The 14,896-nt window shown below is 39.0% G+C and overlaps 1 non-coding gene across 1 annotated transcript; it reads right to left on the bottom strand.

Moving 5' to 3' along the window:
- Positions 1-4,683: 4,683 nt before the first annotated feature.
- Positions 4,684-4,753, bottom strand: LOC138443027 (small nucleolar RNA Z17). Its single transcript, XR_011257956.1, has one exon. It is a non-coding gene; the product is annotated as a small nucleolar RNA Z17 (small nucleolar RNA).
- Positions 4,754-14,896: the final 10,143 nt, after the last annotated feature.

The raw sequence follows: 14,896 nt of genomic DNA, 5'->3' as shown, positions 1-14,896 counted from the left end.
CATGTCTGACTCTTTGCAGCTCCATGGACTGTAGCCCACCAGGCTGCTCTGTCCATGGGATTCTCCTGGCAAGAATACTGGAGTGGGTTGCCATGCCTTCCTCCAGGGGATCTTCTGGATCCAGGTATCAAACTCACATTTCCCACGCTGGCAGGCAGGTTCTTTACCACTAGCGCCACCTGGGAAGCCCCGGCTTGTTGTTACTTCACCCCTAATTCTGACAAGTTTGTTTATCTGGTTTCTGCCCCTGAACAAATCACAAGTATCGACAGGGTCCTTCTAGAGTCAGGTAAATAATAAAATGTGACAGCTAACAGCAGGGGAGGGAACCAATGTGAACAGTAAAAGTGTAGCAACTTGAGAAAACTTAGAGTCCTCCACAACACAGTGCCTAAGAGCATCACTGTGGTCCAATTATACAAGTGATGTTTAATGATGAATTTGTATCAAGATGGTGGTCATCTGCATATCTGAGGTTATTGATATTTCTCCCAGCAATCTTGATTCCAGCTTGTGCTTCCTCCAGAACAGCGTTTCTCATGATGTACTCTGTGTATAAGTTAAATAAGCAGGGTGACAATATACAGCCTTGACATACTCCGTTTCCTATTCGGAACCAGTCTGTTGTTCCATGCCCAGATCTAACTGTTGCTTCCTGACCTGCATACAGATTTCTCAGGAGGCAGGTCAGGTGGTCTGATATTCCCATCTCTTTCAGAATTTTCCACAGTTTATTGTGATCAACACAGTCAAAGGCTTTGGCATAGTCAATAAAGCAGAAATAATGTTTTTCTGGAACTCTCTCGCTTTTTCCATGATCCAGCGGATGTTGGCAACTGGGGAAACAATGGAAACAGTGGCTGACTTATTTTTCTGGGCTCCAAAATCACTGCAAATGGTGATTACAGCCATGAAATTAAAAGATGCTTACTCCTTGGAAGGAAAGTTATGACCAACCTAGACAGCATATTAAAAAGCAGAGACATTACTTTGCCAACAAAGGTCTGTCTAGTCAAGGCTATGGTTTTTCCAGTGGTCATGTGTGGATGTGAGAGTTGGACTGTAAAGAAAGCTAAGCGCTGAAGAATTGATGCTTTTGAACTGTGGTGTTGGAGAAGACTCTTGAGAGTCCCTTGGACTGCAAGGAGATCAGTCCTGGGTGTTCATTGGAAGGACTGATGTTGAAGCTGAAACTTGAATACTTTGGCCACCTGATTGAAGATCGGACTCATTGGAAAAGACCCTGATGCTGGGAAAGATTGAGGGCAGGAGGAGAAGGGGACGACAGAGGATGAGATGGCTAGGTGGCATCACTGACTCAATGGACATGAGTTTAAGTGAACTCCGGGAGTTGGTGATGGACAGGGAGGCCTGGCATGCTGTGGTTCATGGGGTGGCAAAGAGTCAGACACGACTGAGCAACTGAACTGGATTGAAGTAGTTTAAAGTATGTAAGAAGGTAGGATTTGTGTTTTGTTTGGTGATACCAATTTCCACTTCATATGGTTAAAAGCTGAGTGCTTAAAGTGGTATCCAGGTGGAAAGTTTATGCAGGAAATACCTTGACTCATTCCTTGATATTTAGAGGATTTCTCATAGGCAGTTTTTCATTCAGGTGAAACATTTTTCAGGTTTAATGATTAATTCACTACATAATTTAATTTGCTAAAATATGAGAAAAACTAAAGGAAAAGTGATTCAAACCACATAAATCAAGTTAGATGATCTCCTCCACCTTAGGGAGGATGACAAGTCATGTTTAAAGTCATTCAGCTGTAGTTCCGTGACTGCCTTACTGACCACGCAGTCCCTTTGCACCAGAGAGAGGACTGTCGAAGACTCTCAGGGCTGTTGCTCTGTTTTAGCTATGCTGCATCATCTGAGGTTATGGTTTAGTTGTCGCAGTAACTTTTTACTGGAAGCTCATGGCATCACGTTCAGAGAGTCCATTATTTTTTGCAGAAATCCAATTTGTTTGGAGGTTATCTTGAAGCAAGCATTAGTTTTATATAAAAAGTAGACCATATTACTAGCAATACCATTGTGCAATTTTCTACTAGGTTTATATATATACATATATATATATATGTGTGTGTGTGTGTGTGTGTATTTTTTTTTTTTTTGGCCATGTGGCATACAGAATCTTAGTTCCCTGACCAGGGATTGAACCCATGACCCCCACAGGGGAAGTACAGAGTCGTAACCACTGGACCTCCAGGGAATTCCATTTATGGTCTTGAAGGACACTGAAAATCTGTTCAGAGAGACATTATCTCTGTCAGAAAGGACATCATTTTCTAAGTTTCCTTTGCTTTGAATCCTTGATTCTTGCTTACAAAAAGTATATTCTGTGACTCTGTTCTCTTAAAACACTGTTGTCAAGTCAGCCACAATATTTACAAGTTACTGATGTCTATTATAAAGCTGTAATTTTCCAAAATAATATAGAAATGGAAAAAGTATTAAATTGCATAATTACAGAGATGAACCTTGTAATTGAAAATAAAAATGTCAACATTCACTAAAATCTCAAATTTCCTGTAATTTTCCATTAGTATCCATCATAAATTCCTCTGCATTAATCACACTAAAGATAAGAATCAGTAACATCCCTTCAATAAATTTAAGACAGAAGTACAGTGTCTTCAACAAGATGCTGCTGCCATTAAGTGAAATAAGATGAATGTAGAAGTACATTCACTTTAGAATTTTGCATGCAACTGTGTAGCAACACACTGAAAAGTCTACAGGAAATGGGTAATTTTCTAGTAAAACATAAAAGATCAAAAGCAACCCAAGATAAAATTTTACATGTTAATAGACCAATTTTCAGATATGAATGAAAAAAGCGAATTTTAAAATCCTAATTTTAAAAGTTCTAGGGTTGCAAACTGAGCGACTTCACTTTTTACTTTCATGCATTGGAGAAGGAAATGGCAACCCACTCCAGTATTCTTGCCTAAAGAGTGCCAGGGACGGGGGAGCCTGGTGGACTGCCATCTATAGGGTCGCACAGAGTCGGACACGACTGAAGTGACTTAGCAGCAGTAGTAGCAGCAGCAGGGTTGCAAAGGAGATGATTCTAATGTGATTTAAAGTATCCCAAATTTCTTCAAAAAGGAAAAACTCTTCAACTCATTTCATACTGCTGTAGCTGCTGCTAAGTTGCTTCAGTTGTATCTGACTCTGTGCGACCCCATAGACAGCAGCCCACCAGGGTCCTCTGTCCACAGGATTCTCTAGGCAAGAATACTGGAGTGGGCTGCCATTTCCTTCTCCAATTCATACAGCTAGTGTGATATTAATATAAAAACTTGGTAAAGAAACAGAAGGCCAAAAAAAAAGAAAAAAAAAAGACCAATCTCATCTATACATACGGATGAAAATTCTAAATAAAAGTGTGCTGTGCTCAGTTGTGTCTGACTTTTTGCCACCCCATGGACTGTAGCCCACCTGGCTCCTCTGTCCATGGGAATTCTCCAGGCAAGAATACTGTAGAGGGTTGCCATGCCCTCCTCCAGGGGATCTACCCAACCCAGGGATCAAACCCAGGTCTCCTGCACTGCAGGTGGATTCTTTACCAGCTGAGCTACTAGGGAAGCCCAAATAAAAGTGTAGCACTGTTAAAAAAAAAAAACAGTCACTATGGCAAAAAGGGTTGTATTCCAGGAATTCAAGAGTGTTTTGATTTCAGCACATCTATTAATACAATCTTGCCACTTCTTTTTAATCTCTTCTGCTTTTGTTAGGTTCTTAATGTTTCTGTTCTTTATTGTGCCCATCCTTGGGTGAAATGTTCCCTTGATACCTCCAATTTTCTTAAAGAGATCTCTAATCTTTCCCATTCTATTGCTTTCCTCTATTTCTTTGCATTGTTCATTGAAGAAGGCCTTTTTATCTCTCCTTGCTATTCTCTGGAACTCTGCATTCAGTTGGGTATATCTTTCCCCTTCTTCTTTGCTTTTTTGCTTGTCTTCTTTCCTCAGACAACTACTTGCCTTCTTGCACTTCTTTTTCTTTGGGATGGTTTTGGTCACTCACTGCCTCCTGAACAATGTTATGAACCTCTGTCCATAGTTTTTCAGGTACTCTGTCTACCAGATCAAATCCTCAGAATCTATTTGTTCTAATGACCGGGATAACCAGGATAGTGTGGTCACTCACCTAGAGCCAGACATCCTTGAGTGTGAAGTCAAATGGGCCTTAGGAAGCATTACTACAAACAAAGCTAATGGAGGTGACAGAATTCCAGCTGAGCTATTTCAAATCCTAAAACATGATGCTGTGAAAGTACTGCACTCAATATGTCAGCAAATTTGGAAAATTGAGCAGTGTTCACAGGACTGGAAGAGATCAGTTTTCATTCCAATCCCAAAGGAGGACAGTGCCAAAGAATGTTAAAACTACCAGACAATTTTGCTCATTTTGCATGCTAGTAAGGTTATGCTCAAAATCCTTCAATCTAGGCTTCAGCAGTATGTGAACCAAGAACTTCTAGGTGCACAAGTTGGGTTTTGAAAAGGCAGAGGAACCAGAGATTGAATTGCCAACATACGTTGGATCATAGAGAAAGCAAGGGAGTTTCGGAAAAATACACAGTTTTGCATCATTGATTATTCTAAAGCCTTTGACTGTATGGATCACAACAAACTATGGAAAATTCTTTTTTTTTTTTTTTTCCTGGGTGCATCAGACGACAATAGCAATCATTCCTGTCAGACTTTGGTCGCTGCACAGTGTCATCACATGCACGGAAAATTCTTAAAGAGATGGGAATACCAGGCCACCTTACCTGTCTCCTGAAATATCTGTATGCAGGTCAAGAAGCAACAGTTAGAATCTTACATGGAACGACGGACTGGTTCAAAATCAGGAAAGGAGTAAGTACATCAAAGCTGTATACTGTCATCCTGCTTATTTAATTTATATGCAGAGTACATCATGAGAAATCCTGGGCTAGATGAACACATAAGCTGGAATGAAGATTGCCAGGGAAGTATCAAGAAACTCAGACATGCAGATGATATCACTCTAATGGCAGAAAATGAAGAGGAACTAAAGAGCCTCTTGATGAGGGTGAAAGAGTGAAAAAGCTGGCTTAAAATTCAACATTCAAAAATGTAAGATCATGGCATCCATTTCCATTACTTCACGGCAAATAGAAAGGGAAAACAGAGGAAGCAGTGACAGATTTTATTTTCTTGAGCCCCAAAATCCCTGTGGATAGTGACTGCGGCCATAATTAAAAGACACTTGCTCCTTGGAAGGAAAGCTATAACAAACCTAGACAGCATATTAAAAAGCAGAGATATTACTTTGCTGACAAAGCTGGTTTCCTAGAAGTCATGAATAGATGTTAGGGTTGGACCATAAAGAAAGCTGAGCACCAAAGAATTGATGCTTTTGAATCGTGGTGCTGGAGAAGACTCTTGAGAGTTCCCTGGACTGCAAGGAGTTTCAACCAGTCAATCCTAAAGGAAATTAACCTTGAATATTCATTGAAAGGACTGACGCTGAAGCTGGAGCTCCAATACTTTAGCCACCTGATGTGAAGAGCAGAATCCCTGGAAAAGACCCCGATGCTGGGAAAGACTGAAGGCAAAAGGAGAAAGGGGTGGCAGGGGATGAGATGGTTAGATACTATCACTGACTCAATGGATGTGAATTTGAGCAAACTCCAGGAGATAGTGAAGGTCACAGAAGCCTGGTATGCACAGTCCATGGGGTCGCAGAGAATCGGACCTGACTTAGCAACTGACCAACAATTAACAGAAACGGTTACCCAGATGATTAAAGAAGCGAAAACATGATCATATTTGTTGTTGTTCAGTCACTCAGTCATGTCTGACTCTTTGCGACCCCATGGAGCCAGGTTTCCCTGTCCTTCACCAACTCCCGGAGCTTCCTCAAACTCATGTCCATTGAGTCGGTGATACCATCCAAACATCTCGTCCTCTACCATGCCCTTCTCCTGCCTTCAATCTTTCTTAGCATCAGTGTCTTTTCCAATGAGTTGGCTCTTTGCATCAGGTGGCCCTAGTACTGAAGCTTCAGCTCCATGACATATCGATAGATGGTGAAAGGCACATTACTAAGATTTAGTAGCCATTCCTAATGAAGATTCTTGAGTAAAACAGAAATTGAAGAAAACTGCTTAAAACAATGAAGAGTACTTAATGAAAACTGCAAGTATTTAAAATTATAAGCTGTTTCAATTAAAATCAGGAAATAACTGGCATGGTTACAGTCAATTATTATTAAAGAGTATTTTGGAGGATCCAGTGACTGTTGATATGATTTTACATGCCTAGGAAATGACAGAGCTTGGAAAAGACAGAATTAGAGAGGGATTTTGAGTAAAGTACTCGGAAACCAGATGAATACAAAATTTGACAGCAATAAGCACTCTGAAGTGCTAATGGGAGAAATACTTCATTCATGATAGTGAAAACACCCAAAAAGATAGAATAAGTTTGCTCAGAAAGGTACAATACTTATAAGAAAAAAATAACCTATAAAAATGTTACTATAAGATACTGAACAAAATTTAAACATATTAGAAAACACTATTGCAAAAATACAAATCTCTTAAAGTTAATTGACTAGAACACATTAGAATTATGAGTATTTTTAAATTGGATTAAACTATCTTAAGATTCATTTGGAATAGTCAGAAAATTCTACAAAAACAAACAATATGAGAGAAACTTTACTCACCAGATATCAGCATATACTACAGTCATTGGAATCAAGTCAATATGGTAAGAAAAGTAACTGCATTAAATAAGAATAAACTAGATTGGTAGAAAAGAATTGAGGTGAAAATTTAACATATGACGAATATGTACTTTAATTCACACAGAAAACAAGATTGGACTCCTAATTTTCATTAAAAGCATTGATATGATATAAAGTTATTTTTTAAATAATTATTGGGAATTACCTGGCAGTCCAGGGGTGAGAACTCAGTGCTCTCACTGCCAGAGCCCCTAGTTCGACCCCTGGTTGGGGAACTAAGATCTCATAAGCCAGAGGGCATGGCCAAAAAAAAAATTTTTTTTTATTATTTTAGAAAGAGAGTTGAGGGTGGGGAAGAAGAAAAGAGACTAAAGATAGAGAAACCTACGTGGCAAAAATTAACAATTTTTTGTGACAAAGAGGTAAAGTCAAATATCAATTATACACAATAAACATGGAGGAAACTGAATGTAGGTTACAAAGAGTTAATATCTATATTAGTCTGGATTATGTAATATGTAATGATAACATGTATTATAGAGCACTTAAAAATGGGCCAAAAAAAAAAAAAGGCAAACAAAACCATGGGCAAATATAAAGATATAACCATAGAAGAATAAGTCCAAATGACCAAGATATATAAAATTATGCTCAAACTCACTAGTGATCAGGAAAATACAAATGAAGCTCTAGAAGACTGTCATTTTATACCCCACTAGATAGGTAGTCACATGTAAAGAGGAGCAATACCCATCGCTGGTGGGAATTTTCCAAGAGGGACCAAGTATGCTCATATATGAGCAGTAAGAAATACAGATTGTGACAGTCCTTCGGGATGAAATATATTCTTTGTTACAGCAATCCTACAGAAATAAAATCAGTATATTTGTCCATATATATTTTATTGCCACATTGATCTTAAGGGAAAATACATATTAGAGCTATATTAGTTGATGTAGTATTTCTATGCAGTAGTGATGGGATATATATTAACATATATATTATATACTCTTATTTTGGGTTGTATGTGTATGTATATATGTTTGCATATGATTTATAAGCATGAAGAAAAATGAAAATGATATATGAAAACAGAGGGATTACTTTACCAACAAAGGTCCGTCTAGTCAAAGCTATGGTTTTCCAGTAGTCATTTATGGATGTGAGAGTTGGACCATAAAGAAAGTTAAACACTGAAGAACTGATGCTTTTGAACTGTGGTGCTGGAGAAGATACTTGAGAGTCCCTTGGACTACAAGGAGATCCAACCAGTCAATCCTAAAGGAAATCAGTCCTGAATATTCATTGGAAGGACTGATGCTGAAGCTGAAGCTCCAATACTTTGGCCACCTGATGCAAAGAACTGACTCATTAAAAATGACCCTGATGCTGGGAAAGATTGAAGGTAGGAGGAGAAGGGGACAACGGAAGGTAAGATGGTTGGATGGCACCAGCGGCTCAATGGATGTGAGTTTGAGTAAGTTCTGGGAGTTGGTGATGGACAGGTGCTGCAGTCCATGGGGTTGCAGAGAATCAGACAGGTCTGAGCGACTGAACTGAACTGAAAGTAGATGATATCATTTATTTAGAGAGGGTAGATAAAGATGAGAATTTGGGTGGGAAAGGGAAGAGGAGAGAGGAAAGAATAAGCAAACAGAAAAAAAAATTCCATGTATGAGATCCCATTGTCAAATTATATCAGTTAAACATGTGCATATAAAATAAAGCTTATAAAGTTTTAAAACATTAATTGGATTTGATATCATGAAGGTCATTTTATGACCTTACCCAGAGAAGTTTTGGGTACGTGGAAGCAAAGAATAAAGTAAAATTCTCATTAGAGCAGTTTGAATAATAAGTAAATAGTAAGATAGCAGACCATTATAAACAAACTTTGCAAAATAATATAATACTAATAAAAAAGTAAAATACAATAAACAATGATAAGCAAAAAAGGGATAAAGAAAGCTATCATATGTTATGTTTACAAAGCAAAGGGGGCCTCTGTATATTGGCCCATGGGTGGTTTATTTCTTCAGAGCAGGTTGTGACCCATTAGCTCAAAAGCCACTGGCACTAAACCAAAAGTTCACCCGTCTACTTGTTTTAAACATAATCCAAACAAACAGAATTTTTAGCCATTTAGAGCTTGCCTGCTTTTTATAACCTGTGCAACTGTCCAAAATCTGCTTGCCACAGATGAAATAAGCCTTTGGGCAATAAAGACTCTAAGCTGCTTGCCTTGCTTTAGAACTCTCTAACTCAGAGACTCCTGACATGCTGCTGAGTAACATAATACATAAGCCCCCTAGACAAAAAACCTGTCTCTGATGCCTCTTTCCCCCAGTATGCTCGCCCTCCTTCCCTTCTTGATGGAGGCCTGATGCCTTAAAGCTCTGGGTGGTGCTAGGGCCTTTCCCAACTTGCAGACCTATCGAGTAGTGCCAAAACAGAGCTCATGTGCAGCTACTGCCACCTCATGGCCATAATGTTATCTTTGCTCAGCCCCAAAGTGCTCAAACTCACTCCCTTATACTGCTACTGCTAAGTCACTTCAGTCGTGTCCGACTCTGTGCGACCCCATAGACAGCAGCCCACCAGGCTCCCCCGTCCCTGGGATTCTCCAGGCAAGAACACTGGAGTGGGTTGCCACTTCCTTCTCCTGTGCATGAAAGTGAAAAGTGAAAGTGAAGTCGCTCAGTCATGTCCGACTCTTGTGACCCCATGGACTGCAGCCCACCAGGCTCCTCTGTCCATGGGATTTTCCAGGCAAGAATATGAGTGGGGTACCATTGCCTTCTCCGTCCCTTATACTACATAACATAAAAGTAAAAATTCACCAGGAAGATACATCAGTTCAGAAACTGTAGACACCTGATAAAGCCTCAAAATAAATAAATCCAAAATGAATAAAATTACAAAGAATAATTGACAAGCTCACAAATACAGTGAGAGATTCTAACACATCACTTTCAGTAATTGACTAAATGGACAAAAAATTAGGAAGCCTATATAGATTTTATAGAACTCAAATCAGCAGTTAAAGAATACCCATTGTTTTCAAGCATACTTAAAATATTTACAAAAACTGAACAAATATTAGGCTTAAAGGAGAAGGCAATGGCACCCCACGCCAGTACTCTTGCCTGGAAAATCCCATGGACAGAGGAGCTTGGTGGGCTGCAGTCCATGGGGTCGCACAGAGTTGGACACAACTGAGCCACTTCACTTTCACTTTTCACTTCCATGCATTGGAGAAGGAAATGGCAACCCACTCCAGTGTTCTTGCCTGGAGAATCCCAGGGACGGGGGAGCCTGGTGGGCTGCCGTCTCTGGGGTTGCACAGAGTCGGACACGACTGAAGCAACTTAGCAGCAGCAGCAGCAGCAGCGAAGGTATCAAACTATTAAACTGATATGGAGACCACAAAGTACTACTATTATCAATAATAAAATATTACCCAAAAGAGATTGTAAAATTTTAGAAATTAAAAATATTCTTCCAAATAATTCATGGAACTGAGAAGTAATTAAAATAAAAAATTAGAACATATTTAAAATTGGGTGAAGATGAAAAGATTATATACCAATAGATATGTAATAGCTGAAGAAGTATTTAGAGGGAAAAAGCAGTACTTAGATGCAATTTCAAAAACAACAGAATGATCCCTGTTCATTTCCAAGGTAAACCACTCAGTATCACAGTAATCCACGTCTATGTCCCAGCCAGAAATGTTGAAAAAGCTGAAGTTGAATGGTTCTATGAAGACCTACAAAACCTTCTAGAACCAACACCCAAAAAAGACATCCTTTTCATTATAAGGTACTAGAATGCAAAAGTAGGAAGCCAAGAGATACCTGGAATAACAGGCAAATTTCGCCTTGGAGTACAAAATGAAGCAGGGCAAAGACTAACAGAGTTTTGCCAAGAGAATGCACTGGTCATAGGAAAACCCTCTTCCAATAACACAAGAAAAGACTATATGTGGACATCACCAAATGGTCAATACCAAAATCAGCTGATTATATTCTTTGCAGTCAAAGATGGAGAAGCTGTATACAGTCAGCAAAAACAAGACCGGGAGCTGACTATGGCACAGATCATGAACTCCTTATTGCCAAATTCAGACTTAAATTGAAGAAAGTAGGGAAAACCACTAGACCATTCAGGTATGACCTAAATCAAATCCCTTACTATTATACAGTGGAACTGACAAATAGATTCAAGGGATTCGATCTGATAGATAGAGTGCTTGAAGAACTATGGACAGAGGTTTGTGATATTGTACATGAGGCAGTGATCAAGACCATCCCCAAGAAAAAGAAATGCAAAAAGGCAAAATGGTTGTCTGAGGAGGCCTTATAAATAGCTAAGAAAAGAAGAGAAGTTAAAGGCAAAGGAGACAAGGGAAGATATACCCATTTGAATGTAGAGTTCAGCATGGAGAGATAAGAAAGTCTTCCTCAGTGATCAATGCAAAGAAATAGAGGAAAACAAGAGAATGGGAAAGACTTAGAGATTTCTTCAAGAAAATTAGAGATACCAAGGGAACATTTCATGCAAAGATGGGTACAATAAAGGACAGAAATGGTATGGACCTAACAGAAGCAGAAGATATTAAGAACAGGTGGCAACAATACAAAGAAGAACTGTAGAAAAAATATCTCCATGACCCAGATAACGATGGTGGTGTGATCACTCACCTAGAGTGAGACATCCTGGAATGTGAAGGCAAGTGGCCCTCAGGAAGCATCACTATGAACAAAGCTAGTGGAGGTGATGGAATTCAGTTGAGTTATTTCAAATCCTGAAAGATGATGCTGTGAAAGTGCTGCATGCAGTATGCCAGCAAATTTGGAAAACTCAGCAGTGGCCACAGGACTGGAAAAGTTCAGTTTTCATTCCAATCCCAAAGAAAGGCAATGCCAAAGAATGCTCAAACTACTGCACAATTGCATTCATCTTACATGCTAGCAAAATAGTGCTCAAAATTCTCCAAGCCAGGCTTCAAAAGTATGTGAACTGTAAACTTCCAGATCTCCAAGCTTAATTTAGAAAGGCAGAGGAACCAGAGATCAAATTTCCAACAGTCGTTGGATCATTGATAAAGCAAGAGAATTCCAGAAAAACATCTACTTTTGCTTCATTGACTACACCAAAGCCTTTGACTGTGTGGACCACAACAAACTGTGGAAAATTCTTCAGGAGATGGGAATACCAAACCACCTTACCTGCCTCCTGAGAAATCTGTATGCAGGTTAAGAAGCAACAATTAGAACTAGACATGAAACAACAGACTGATTCCAAATTGGGAAAGGAGTACGTCAAGGCTGTATATTGTCACCCTGCTTATTTAACTTATATGCAGAGTACATCATGAGAAATGCTGGACTGGATGAAGCACAAGCTGGAATCAAGATTACCAGGAGAAATATCAATAACCTCAGATATGCAGATGACACCACCCTTATGGCAGAAAGAGAAGAAGAACTCAAGAGCCTCTTGATGAAAGTGAAAGAGGAGAGTGAAAAATTTGGCTTAAAGCTCAACATTCTAAGAAAACTAAGGTCATGGCATCCAGTCCCATCACTTCATGGCAAATAGATGGGGAAACAATGGAAACAGTGACAGACACTAGTTTTTTGGGCTCCAAGATCACTGCATATGGTGACTCCAGCCATGAAATTAAAAGACACTTGCTCTTTGGAAGAAAGCTATGACCAACAGACAGCATACTAAAAAACAGAGACATTACTTTGCCAACATAGGTCTATCTAGTCAAAGCTATGTGTTTTTTTCCAGTGGTCATGTATGGATGTGAGAGTCGAACTATAAAGGAAGCTGAGTGCTGAAGAATTGATGCTTTTGAACTGTGGTGTTGAAGAAGACTCCTGAGAGTCTCTTGGACTGCAAGGAGATCCAAACAGTCAATCTTAAAGGAAATCGGTCCTGAATATTCTTTGGATGGACTGATGTTGAAGGTGAAGCTCCAATACTGTGGCTACCTGATGCCAAATGCCTGATAGAAAAGACCCTGATCCTGGGAAAGATTGAAGGTGGGAGGATAAGGGGATGACAGAGGATGAGATGGTTGGATGGCATCACCGACTCGATGGACATGAGTTTGAGTAAGCTCCGGGAGTTGGTGATGGACAGGGAAGCCTGCTGTGCTATAGTCCATGGTGTGGCAAAGAGTTGGACACGACTGAGCTACTGAACTGAACTTCACTTTCATGGGAAGGACGACAGCTTACACTGACAGTCTGTCCAGTCTATACTGGCTTTTCTACTCGATGTCATAAATTAATCAAAAGAAATCTGGGCCACCTGGACATTCTATAGAATATCATATATGTTCGCTTATTGATCAGTTCAAACAGTCTAACTAAGAAGTAGTAAGTATGCTGGACATCTGTGACATATACATCCCTGAGAATAAGAAAAAACTCTTTAAAGATTAAGGGACCTGCCACATCAGTAACAATTTTAGTGGGAGCCAATAGTCTGGAGTAGGTTTAAAATAAAGGTCAAATTATTGCATGTCACATTCCCACCACAAAGAAGGAAGTACAATACCTCACAGGCCTCTTTGGGTTTGGGAGGCAGCATATTCTGTAGTTAGGAATACTGTAGGAAGTTCCTCAGACAAAAGAAACTATGTGGTCCAAATTATACTCCACCCAGAGGGCAGTACATATCCAATGACTACTTGACTGGAATTCATATTAATTGTTGCCAACAGAATTTTAAGTAATATGCTGTTAGGGAAAGAAAAATAAAACTTGGAGACAAGCAGATACAGTGTGAAGGCTGTTGGTGAGAGGACAGAAAACCCTGATGATGCCGCCACTGAGGGCCACTGAAGTTCAGAGGGTTATCTGAGTAGAAAGCAGCTGAGAGAGCTGGATATGAGGCCCAGACTGGGGCACCGGTGCTAATGATATATCTGGACTTCAGTTTTTCCATCTGGAAGAGGAATGAGGTCAGACAAAATTATCATCACATATCTTCCAGTTCCTGTACTCTGGCATTCTAAAGGCCTCTGTAAAACATACATACAGCACTGAGGGACAATGCTTTAAATCTGCAACTGGCTTACTAATGGAAGATTATTCTTCAATACAGTGCTATATACAATTATCATAACCTAGAGAGTCCTACATGGTAAATAATTCTTATCTGTAAATTTCAGTTCACAGTAACTCATATGAAGAAGCACAACAAAAACTTAATATTTAGCTTGTATTAAAAAATAATATGGCATTAACAACAATGCTCTTACCAATGGAGTATAATGTATAAATTAACACAGTAGCAATAGTATTAAATGTAATAGTCATTCCTTCCCTGATACAACTGAACATCACCTCGTCCATTCCTTCATGAAAAGCATTTGGTTTCCTTGATCCACACACTCCTTCCATATGTCTTTCCTTCTGCAGTGGATGTTGGATTGAGTAGTATACACTGCTATCCTCAAGATGCAAGCAGAGTAACATGCCAGAGTTATGTTCTGGATCTAAACAGTTCATCTCAAAATTCACAAGGAAAATAATCAAGTAAAGTACTAGGGGAAAAAAGGCACTGAGGGTAGCTGGCTCAACCAGATATTAAAACATACTATACAAACGATAATTAAACAATACATTAAAAAGACATACACCATGATCAACTGGGATTTATTCCAGGGATGAAAGGATGGTTCAATATCTGCAAATCAATCAAGGTGATATACCACATTAACAAACTGAAGAATAAAAATTATACGATCATCTCAATAAATGCAGAAAAGGGTTTTCACAAAACTCAATATTTAAGATAAAACTCTCCAGAAAGTGACAATAGAGGAAACATAACTCAATATTAAAAATGCCATATATGAAAGGAGCCTGGCAGGCCAAGTCCACAGAGTTGCAAAGAGTCAGACATGACTTAGTGACTAAACAACAACAACAATGATAAATCCATAGCTAATATCATACTTAAGAATGAAAAGTTGAGTTTGGGAATAGCAACAAACAGTACTACATATAAAATAGATAAACAACAAGGATCTAATAAATAGCACAGGGAACTATAATCATAGTATTGTAGTTAATAATCATAGGCTATTTTATAATAACCTATAAGGGAAATAAATGTATATACATATATATAC

The sequence above is a fragment of the Ovis canadensis genome, chromosome 6 (assembly GCF_042477335.2).
Source record: "Ovis canadensis isolate MfBH-ARS-UI-01 breed Bighorn chromosome 6, ARS-UI_OviCan_v2, whole genome shotgun sequence".
NCBI classification, from domain to species: domain Eukaryota; kingdom Metazoa; phylum Chordata; class Mammalia; order Artiodactyla; family Bovidae; genus Ovis; species Ovis canadensis.
The sequence above is the reverse complement of the archived record's forward strand: the minus strand, read 5'-3'. Positions and strand labels throughout refer to the sequence as shown.